The 11,026-nt window shown below is 38.0% G+C and overlaps 1 pseudogene; it reads left to right on the top strand.

Annotated features, from left to right (window-relative positions):
- Window positions 1-5,905: 5,905 nt before the first annotated feature.
- On the top strand, window positions 5,906-6,839 carry LOC118851303 (annotated as a pseudogene).
- The last annotated feature ends 4,187 nt before the right edge of the window (window positions 6,840-11,026 follow it).

The raw sequence follows: 11,026 nt of genomic DNA, 5'->3' as shown, positions 1-11,026 counted from the left end.
AATACCTCTTTCTTCTGATGCTATATTGATCCCATGACAAGCACCCAACTGTTAGAAACATACTCACATTGTGTAGGAATAAGCAAGACTCGTTGGGAAGTCAGGAACGTTTTAATTATAATTTACATTTATTCCCCCTGAATAAACGGGTACGTCCCCTGAACAGAGTGCAGGAGAAAGTACCTGAAACTCAAAATCTTATAAAAATGAATGCTAAAAGTTATCTTGACATGTAATTGGGGGAAAATAATAATAATATACCATTGTAAAAAGAGGCAATTAGAAACCAGATATAAAATTAGTAAAAGAAAACCAGATTCACTTTAACTCTTTGCTCCAGGTTCTGGGGCCCAATTTTATTCTCTTACTAATGTCACCTTACTCACTAACCAAAAGCTCACAATTCCTTATCTCTATTATCTAGAAATCCTCCCTGACTGAAGAATTTCACTTGCTTTCAAAAACTGCACTAGACTTCATTTCTATAAAATTCACAGAAAATTGTTTTTAGAATCAACTACGTATAAAACTTAGTATCAGAGAATTTCTCTGCCCCCTACTTAAAAGTCAATATTCATTTATTAAGTGCCTATTACATACCAGGGGCTGTGCTAAGCACAAAGATACCAATCTGAAAAAAGAAATACAATCTCTGTCCCAGAAGTTAAAGTCTAATTAAGAAGAGAGCACCAAAAAAGAACGTTGAAACGTGGAAGGGGGAGGAAAGGTTCCCTGCATGAGGGAACAGTGTAGAAGACAGTATGAGAAGACCTAAAGTACTGCAGTTAGGTGAGAAATGAGGGAATGTTTGAGATCAGCTCTCTTCCCAATAGGAGGCTTACAGTTTAAAGCACTTGTGGGGCACAGTGGATAGAGCATTGGCCCTAGAGTCAAAAGGACCTGAGTTGAAATCCAGCCTCAGACAGTTACTGGCTGTGTGACTTTGGGCAAGTCACAAACAAACAAACAAACATACCATCAAAGAAAGAAAGAAAGAAGGAATATAAGAGTGAAAGAAAGAAAAAACAAAGAAAAGAAGGAAGGAAGGAAAGAAGGATGGATGGAAGGAAGAAAGGAGGAAAGGAAGGAAGGAAGGAAAAAAAGTGAAAAAAGAAAGAAAGAAATAGAGAAAAAAAAATAAAAGAAAACAATTGTGACCACATCCTATACCAAATTGAGGGAAAATTTTTGTATTCTGCACTTATAATGACCTTTAGAGATAGACTAATCATAGGCAACATCAAGAAAAGGAAAATTGTTCAGTGAAAGGTGATACCTAACTATCTGTGTGGTCAATAGCAATGCCAACAGTAATGACAGAGATTAGCTAATTCTACCTTAGAACAAGGTAGATAATAACTTTATCCAATAGAGTGACACAAACCACAAGTGTCAGGGCATGCTTTCAGAATCCCCTTTATTATATCATCACACAGGCCATCTGCCAACTCCATGGAGAAAAAAAAGAGATCTCTGTGCCCAGCTCAGACAAAAATGTCTATTTTAAAAATCCAAAAAAACATTATGGATTTTCTAGAATGAAAATTTATCATCTGCATCTGAAATATTCTTTGGAATTATATAGACATTGACTTGCACCCTATGATGGAAGCTGGATCAAGCTTAGACCTTCACAAATAGGGGAGTTACCTGTGTCATCTCAGGGTTGCAGGGAGCTTTCTCTTTTACTACGTGCTGAACGTTTCTTGAGTGTCCTCTTTTATGGTTATTTCCTTTGACTGAAAGTTTCCTTATGGAAAAGGAAAGCAACCCAAAGAGACTTGACACATGAAGGTACAATTTTTCAAGCCTGAGATTGTAAATTAGTGAGAGGAAGGGCATACTGTTGGAGGAAGAAGGAAGAACAAATGTTTTAAGGTGGCACAGTGAGCTCTTGGGGATCAGAGAGAGAATTTCTCAAGAAGACAAAAATCAGAAACAAGTTTCTACTAGACCATAATTCTCACTCTAGCTGTCAGAATGTGAAATCTTGCCTACAAAACTTAAGCAAAAGAGAAAATGCCTCTCCAATAATCATGGATCCAAGAATCCAAGATTGTTTTTCCAAATTTTGTTAGTGTCTGCAATACTGGCTCCTGTACTGTGTGAACTGGACATTGTGGGATATAGAATCCTCATTTCTCAGGACATTAGAGAAATTCCCCTTAGGAGTCTTTGTAGGGAATATTTTACAGCAACCAAGCAAAATTCATTCACACAATTAATTGGGTTCCCCTAAGGGAGCCTAATTTGGGGGAGCATGGAGGAGAATAGAATGCAAATGGGAAAATTTTTAAGGCTGCTTAATAGAATTAACTTATGATTAGTGTGAAACAATTGTGAGCAGATACTGCTTAAAGCAAGTTAGATTCCCTGTCCTTAACCTTAGAATCCCAAGAACAGAGTGAGTAGACAGAGAGGGCATCTATAAAGACTCAAAGTACCTCTGGCGAAAGGTGATACTGGACTTTGATTAAGTCTCACTGCTATGTTCCACTGTGATGTAGCAAATAACCTATTCCTGTCTGAAATGAAGCTAAAATATACAATGATCACAAGGATCCTAAAGTACAGGGGATCCCCATCAGGAATTTTATCACAATATATGTTTCCACATCTATGTAGGGAAAGAGAAAATTCTAGGTTTCACTCTCCAATATCCATAGCTTTTGCTATGAACCCACCTCAACTTCCCTCCCACACAGGACTAAAGGTGCAAGGATTTGTGTTTCCTATCTGTGAACATGGCCTCCATTATTGTACATAGAAAGTGGTTAACCTACTGTTACCTTGAAAAATAGGAAAATGGACAGCAGGGGAGAAATGTCGAGTAAACCAATACTCCCTACTGAAGTCAATCTTCTGCAGAAGCAAAGTAGATAGCAGTCTACATAGTGGAGTTATACTTGCATTATACCCACTTTCAAAAACTCCATTGTGGCTTCTAAATAATAACATTATATCCCCTCCTAAAAGATAGGCTGTTATTTGGATGGGGCCATTATCAGTTATTTAATACTTACTGTAGTTTTCCTTATTAGGTTCTCTGTCATTTCACTACAGAAAGAAGAAGTTAAATAGGGAGTCCAGTACCAGGATGTTAGATAGGGAGAAGTCAAGGAAAAGCATGAGGAGACAGTTAGGAGAGTTGAGAGAAGCCTCCATAAAACTCTAATGGCAACCTTTAGTACAGAAAAGAGTAGCTGATGAACTAAGGCAATATATTTATTATTCAATTATGTGCAGTTCTTCAGAACCCAATGGACTTTACTGTCAATGAGGTTTCCTTGTGAAAGAAACTACAATGAGTTGCCTTTTCCTGTCCTAGTGGCCCTTTTTGTCAAGCAAACAGAGGTTAAGTGACATGTCCAGGGTCACACAGTTAGAAATTGTCTAAGGCTCTTCTCAGCACTTCCTGACTACAGGGCCAGCCCTCCATCCAAAGTGCTGCCACCTTCCTCCAAAGCAAGAGAGAAGCATGCAGAAAAATTGTTTCACAATGAAAATAATATGGCATCTAGACATGAGGCGAAAAATAAGAAAAGTGAATAGAGTGTCAGGGCTTAGGATTTGCAGGTGTGTGCGGAGATGAAATGGGTTCACAACTGTCAAGGGAGAGTAATTTCATTCACTCCTAATAGATGTTGCAACAAAGTTGCCTAGCAAATTGCTTGAGTGGTTGTGGAGGGCTTGTCAATCTAATTGAGAGTGGAGAGATGACTTCTAGCAGAGACTTACTTAGAATGAATGGAATTAAGGCAAATGGATCTGTACCCTTGGAGGTCCTCATGTGGGACTACAACAAACAGTTGGCTCCATCCTTGGATGTGAGTGCCACTTCTCTAGCAAATAGTGCTTCATCCCTTTGTGCTCCTTCTGCAACATGCTGCACAATTGTCCCCCTCCTTCCTGAGTTAAATTAATATTTTTCCCCTAAGTCTTTTTCCCTCCCCCACTCCACATTGATCTAATTCCCAATGCAGTTAATGATCTAACCTTCTATAGGAAGACATTCCATTCCCTTCACACTACCACCTGTGGTAAGACTGTCCTCTGCTCCACCACAACACTTTCTAATAAAAAATTTGAATCAGACACCATAATGGTTCTGCTTTCCATTATGGATCTAGAGGATGGATTTCCTCTGAATATGCTTGCTAGTCTGGAACTGTGAGTCAGGGTCTGCTGAAGTATTTTTTGAGAGAACATGTAGTCAGAATAGAATAGAACTAGGAGGTCAGTTCTCCAAGGTATTAGGGCAGCAATGAGCATGGATGCAGGATAGTGCATGGTAGATTCAGTCAGGTGCAGGTGGCTACAGTTAGAGATTCCTAATGGACTTCAGCTCCCTAAAGAATATTGGGATGTGGAGAGAATGGTTTCTGGGGCTGATGAGCCCTAATGCTTTCCACTAAGACTCCAACCTCAACATTTATTGTTTTTCTAAATCCCAGCCCCAAGTTCTCCTACCAAAACCTCCCTCCCCAACAACAACCTCAGCATTTTCTTGGATATAGGAGATAAACCCTGCAAAAATAAGATCTCTATGATGCTGTGTTCTGAGCTTTTTCATCTTAAAAGAAGATAAAATGTGCTTAAGGAAAAGCCACAAGGAACTGGAACAAGGTAAAGGATATGTGGCATGCTTGTATGGAAACCTGGCTTTATGGTAGAGAAAAACATCCCCAGATGGTGTGAAGTGAAGAGGAAAGAAATGGGCTTTCAGAGCAGGTACATAAATGTACAGAATTTCCCATGGAACCAGTTATTAAGTTCAAAGAGTGAACACTATGTAAATATATAACACCAAGGACCATTTCCCTTGTTTAACCAACAGTTCACAATATAAAAATTGAATGATACCAATAAACATAAAAAATGCTATAAAACATTAAATAAAATAAATTCAACTTAAAACAACTCATTAAACTCTGAGGTTTTACCTCACATTGCTCATATTTTTGCAAAGGAAAAAGATAAATGAAACTACACAATTTGGAAGGAATATGGAAAAATAAGCACACTAATGTTTGATTGCTAGAAGTAAAGTTTGGTCAAAAGGATCCATAAAACAATTTAAATTTTCTGACAAAAGTGAAGAAAATATTCATAGTCTTTTAGCCAGTAATCTCCTCTTTGAACTTATATCCAAAGGAGGTCAAAGACAGAAAGAGGCACCACATGTATTCCAAGACATTTTGGTACTTTTCTAGTAAGAACAAAGAGGATGTGAAGAGAGGGTCTGACAGTTGGGGAATGGCTGAAAACTTTGTGGGCTGTGAACAGAAGTGTATTTGCTATACAGTGTCATAAATTGCCACTGTGTTGGTCTTCCTTAACTTTTCTTTTCTAGGTGACATAGGGATTCAGTGAAGGAAATGTACCTAGAAATGAGTATGTGGGAAAACAAAAGGAATCAACATAAGCTTTTTAGACAATACATTATAAAGTTGATTGGGAAGGAATGTGGCAGAGGCAAGGAACTGGGTGGGGGGAAGAGGGGACAAAATTCTTTATGAAAATGCTATGTTCAGTAGCTGATACACATCTCAAAGTCACTGAGCTACCACAATGATGGCATGATATTCTTTTACAGCCAGTGAATGAAAAAGGGCCCAAGAGTGACTTCTGAGTATTTATAACCAAATTACATTGCTGAAGTTTTTTTTATGATAGTTCTTCTCGGCTCCAACTTCTCTCTGTTTCTGTCTGTCTCTGTCTCAATGTTTCTCTGTTTCTCTGTGTCTCTGTCTGTCTCTGTGTCTGTCTGTCTGTCTTTCTCTGTCTCTTTCTCTGTCTCTCTGTCTCTGTCTCTCTCTCTCTCTCTCTCTCTCTCTCTCTCTCTCTCTCTCTTTCTCTCTTCCTTTGTTTCACATACAGATCCATCTAAAGACAGAGGTCAAAAATGAGAAACCAAACAGGGATAACATTATTCATTCTCTAGGTATTGACAGAGGACCCGCAACTGAAGATTCTGCTTTTTATCTTTTTGTTTCTGACCTACATGCTGAGTGTAACTGGGAACTTAACCATTATCACCCTCATTTGGGTGGATCTCCACCTTAAACCCTTGTGTATTTTTTCCTTAGGAAATTTTCTTTCTTAGAATTGTTGCTCACAATTGTTTGTGTTCCTAGATTCCTGTACATATCATCAGGGGACTATACTGTGATCTATAATGCATGTTTCACTCAATTATTTTTTGCTTTCCTCTTTGAGGCCTCAGAATTTTTCTCTTGGATGCCATGTCTTACGACCGTTATGTAGCCATCTGCAAACCCCTGCATTATGCAAAGATCATGAACAACAGAGTCTGTAACCAGCTTCTCCTGGGTTGTTGGCTGTCTGGGTTGATGACCATCCTTCCAATAGTTGATATGGGTCTTGAGCTAGAATTCCGTGACTCCAATATTATTGACCATTTTGCCTGTAATGCAGCACCCTTGCTGGAGATCACATGCTCTCACACACAATTCATAGAAAGAATAATTTTAGCCTCTACAGGGTTGACGCTCATAACAACCTTAGTGTTAGTGGTTCTATCTTATGCCTATATAGTCAGGACTATTCTGAGATTCCCCTCTGCCCAGCAAAGGAAAACAGCCTTTTCTCCTTGTTCCTCCCACATGATTGTCATCTCCATTAGTTATGGCAGCTGCATCTTCATTTATATCAAACCTTCTGCAAAAGAAGCATTAGCTTTGAATAAGGTGGTGTCAGTACTTGCAACCTCAGTGGCACCAGTACTGAACCCCTTTATTAACACCCTGAGGAATAAATAAGTGATACAAGCTTTTAGGGCCACATTCAAAAGGATTCTATTGATTTCAAAGGTATAAAAAGTAATTGACACTCAGGTGCAAAATTGGTAAAAGAGAGCTTGAATGGCTTTGAACTTTTTGCTTTGAGTCCTGTCACCAAATTTTATTCTCTTACTAATGCCCCCTTACCCACAGAACCAAATATCTGAGCTCTTTTTCTGTCTCATCCAGAAATCCTCACTGATTCAGGTTTTCCCCTCCCCTGTCCATCCTTCTTTCATGGTTTATCACTTGCTTTCAAGGAACTCACTCACCACTTGTAATGGCAATTAAGGTGGGACTTTTTTTTTACTGTTTTCTCTTTTAGCATGCTAAAGTAATCAAGGGCTTTTAAACCTTATTAGGTGCAAAGTCCCATGCCCACAACCTTTGTTGATTAGGTGTGAACCCTTCAGGCCCTAAAATGGGTATATAAACTCAGAGGTTAGCAAAACTAAAAATAGTTTTAAGTCATTGGGGAAGGAGATAGTAGACAGAGAGAGATTTTTAATTAGAAAGTCATAGGGTTGGGGAAGGGACAATTGTTGAAAAGGTTAGCTCCCAAAAGAAATAGAAAGAGATAGGATTAAAGCAAAAGGTGAAGGTTTGACCTGGTAAGGATATGGATCACCCATTCTTCAGGGACAAGAGTAATGATAGTTGGAAGGAAAGAAAAAAGGAAGGAAAGAAGGAAGGAAGGAAAAGAAGGAAGGAAGGAAAAGAAGGAAGGAAGGAAGAGAGGAAGGGAGGGAGGGAAGAATGGAGGAGGGGAGGAAGAAAGGAAAAAAGGGAATAAGGAAGTGAATTTGAGCAGATTTGGATGCTGGAAGGAAGAAATGAAGGGAAGGAATGAAGGAAAGAATGAAGGAATGAAGAATGGAAGGATCGATGGATTGATGGATAAATGGGTGGATAAGAGAACAAGAGTAGAGAATAAGATTTAGTTGAAGTAATTAAACACAGGTCAAGATTGTGATGCTAAAAGGAGTGGCTGGAATACAAGTGAGAGACAATGAGGGAAAAAAGCACGGGTGTTTAAGGAAGGAAGAGAAAAGAAAGAAAAGATCATTCATCAAGTGATTACTGTGTGCCCAGAACTGTGGTAAATATTGGGAATAAAATGCTAAAAATGAGGCAGCCTTCTGCCCTCAAGGACTTTACATTATAATGGGAAGGGAGTAAAACATGTGGGGACAGCTAGATGGTACAGTGGATAGCTTGCTTGGTGTAAAATCAGGAAGATCTGAGTTTAAATTTGACTTCAGACACCTACCAGCTGTGTAACCCTAGGCAAGTCTTTTAACCCTTATTTGTCTCAGTTCCCCATCTGTAAAAATAGAGACATACTGGAGAAGTAAATGTCAGATTATTCCAGTATCGTTACAGAAAAAGACAAAGTTCATGTAGTCACAGAGAGTCAGACACAACTGAAAAACTCAACAATAATAACCAGCATGTAGGGGAGTGTTAGCAAAAGAGGGGTATTGAGTTCGAAAATGACATTATATCTTGTGTTTTTGAAGTTTAAAATAGGGGAGGAAAGGATGTCTTTTAGTTTTTGGTAAAGTAAAAGTTCCTTTGTAAAGTAAAAGTAAAGTTTCTTTGCTGAGAATGAGGGCTGAGAGTGGAGTAAGCAGGCTAAAGAGAGCAGTAAAGGAAAATATTTCTTTTGATAAGATAATACAAATTTGTGGTGACCTGCATTGGCATAGTTGTGTAAGTTGAATTAGCATGAAGCAGCACATGAGGAGGATGAGAAAAAGAAGATAGTAAGGATAAGCTAGGCAAGAGTTTCACAGGGAATGAACGGGGATAGGATAATGAGGCAAGAGTAGAGAAGAACCTTTAGCTGAACTAATTAATTAAAGGGTTAAGATTGTGAAGGAAGAAAGAATGGTTATAGTACAAGTGAAAGAGGTGGGTAAAGGGAAGGTCTTAAAGAAAAGTGGCCAGGGACAGGGAGTTGTCTATTGCCCAGATAGCTTATGTGTTCACATGGATCTGTCTAGATGTGGTTCACAGGGAGGCATAAATAGAAAGCTTTAGAGTCTCCTCCAGCCACCCTTCTCCAAAGCAAAATTTGATTCCTTCCAAGAGGGGAAGTGGGAAATTGGCATCAGATGCTGAGTGTTCTGCTCTACTCTGAGAAAATATGACACCTCTGAATCATATCTATTCAGACCCCTAAAAATCGTTAGTTTAGGAGACTAGGTTGAACTGAGTTCCTGGTTGTTATGCCTTAATGAAGAAGTACTATAAATCCAAAGTTGGAATCTATTTCCATCAAATGCCAGATCTACAAAAGACATAGATGTAACAAATATCAAATAAACCATTTATCCCAGCTAATGGCCAATACAAATCAGTGAAGGCAGATAGATGAGAACTACCCAGAAAATACAGTGTGAATGAGCTCCCTCACGGAGAGAGAGACATCTCAGTTCAACCAAGAGACCTCCAAACATCACCCAAAGGGAAATTCTAAAAAAAGTCTCCAGTGTGGTTAAGTGGGGATAGAAACATGATGAATCTTCCAACTCCTCTACATACTGACTTCTTCCTAAAGTATTTCTTTCACCTTAGGAACTTGAAGAGAATCTGTAAAAAAATGTCTTCTTTTTCAAGCCAGAAGCCATAAGAAAGGGAATTCTCTTCTCCCAGGCTCTCACCAACTTGGTTCTTCATGTAGCCATGGAGCATTGAGCAATAAATCTCTGCCAAAAGGAATAGTTCCATATATATGGAATTTGAGCTTCACATTTTAAGTGAAATAATTTGAGGACCTTGTGAAGATGAACGATTTTGAAATTTTTAAAAGAGATCAATAAGTATAACAGATTATTTGCATGACATGCAGAAGCAAGGGAACAGAGTGCCATGATGTTTAAAAAAATCAAAGACCCTTGTTACTGGCATATGTACTCAAAAACTGACAAAAACTGTTGGGGAAGCAGTCTGGCAAGCATCGAATTTAGATCAGTACCTTACCCCATACACCAAGGTAAGTTCCAAATGGATACATAAAGTTAGATATTAAAAGTCATATCATAAACACGTTAGAGAAGAAAAGAAGGAATTAGCTTTCAGATCTATGGCAAAAAGAAGAGTTCATGATTAAGTTATACAGGGGATCCCTCAAGATAAAATGAACAAGTATTTTTATACAAAATTTAAAAGATTTTCCACATATACATCCAAAAATTGTAAAAATCAGGACAGCAAATAAATTGACTTTAGTGACATATTTCTGACCATTTTCCATTGCAATGATGAATGTACATATGAAGTGGAGTAACGTTTTATTTTAATTAAATTAAGAATTGTATCCCTTTAATCTTAACATACGTAAGGTTGTATTTACAGTGTTTTATCACCCAATGCATTCTAACTCCAGGTCTGAATTGCTAAACAGGTAGCAATCGATTGTAGCACAGAAAAAAAGCAAAATAAAAGCAATAATAACTTTAGTAGTTCTAGGTAATATCAATAAACAGCAGTGTATATGGAAAACAATGAACAATTACTTACTATGCTCCTATTCTGTGCCAGGCACTGTGCCAGGCACAGGGGCTGTGAATACAAAAAAAAAATCAACTCCATTAAAATAACAAATATCAAAGCTATGCATAGCTACAAATAGGTGAACCTATAATGTATACAAAATATTAATACAGGAACAAATAAATATGAACAATAAAATAATTTTTTGCCATACTGAAAATACAGTAATTAGCACATACTTCATTGATCATGTGGAATTACATGGAAGGCACACTTTATAGGAGTAACCTTGAGTACTAACCTCTAGCTACAGATTCCCCTGGAACATTTTAACCTAGTCTGGACACCACTCAAATAATCCTAACTCTCAGAGACCTATTGACCAATGTAGTAAACTGGAACTAGCTGATGGTATGGCTAATCAAAGTCTTTGTAATCCTGAACTTGTGGTAGACCCAGGCAGGCTAGTAGCTTTCATAAGATCTGTACAATGTGTCTGTACTCTTGGAATCTCTATAGCTGAAGTGCTAGGCAAAGAAGATATTGCATATTGGTTTAATCCTCTCTCCATATTTGAATTGTTGCTCATTTTAATACTTTATTTCATCTTCACCTTCACTTGAAATGTCTATTCCAGAGACAGATTCTTAACATTTTTCTACAACTGGCAGCTCTTCTTTAGAAGTCACTGAAATAAATGCCTATTACCTGTTCATAAAGGAGTC

Source organism: Trichosurus vulpecula, chromosome 5 (genome assembly GCF_011100635.1).
Source record: "Trichosurus vulpecula isolate mTriVul1 chromosome 5, mTriVul1.pri, whole genome shotgun sequence".
Lineage (NCBI taxonomy): Eukaryota > Metazoa > Chordata > Mammalia > Diprotodontia > Phalangeridae > Trichosurus > Trichosurus vulpecula.
Note: the sequence above shows the minus strand (reverse complement) of the source record. Positions and strands in the feature narration are given on the sequence as shown.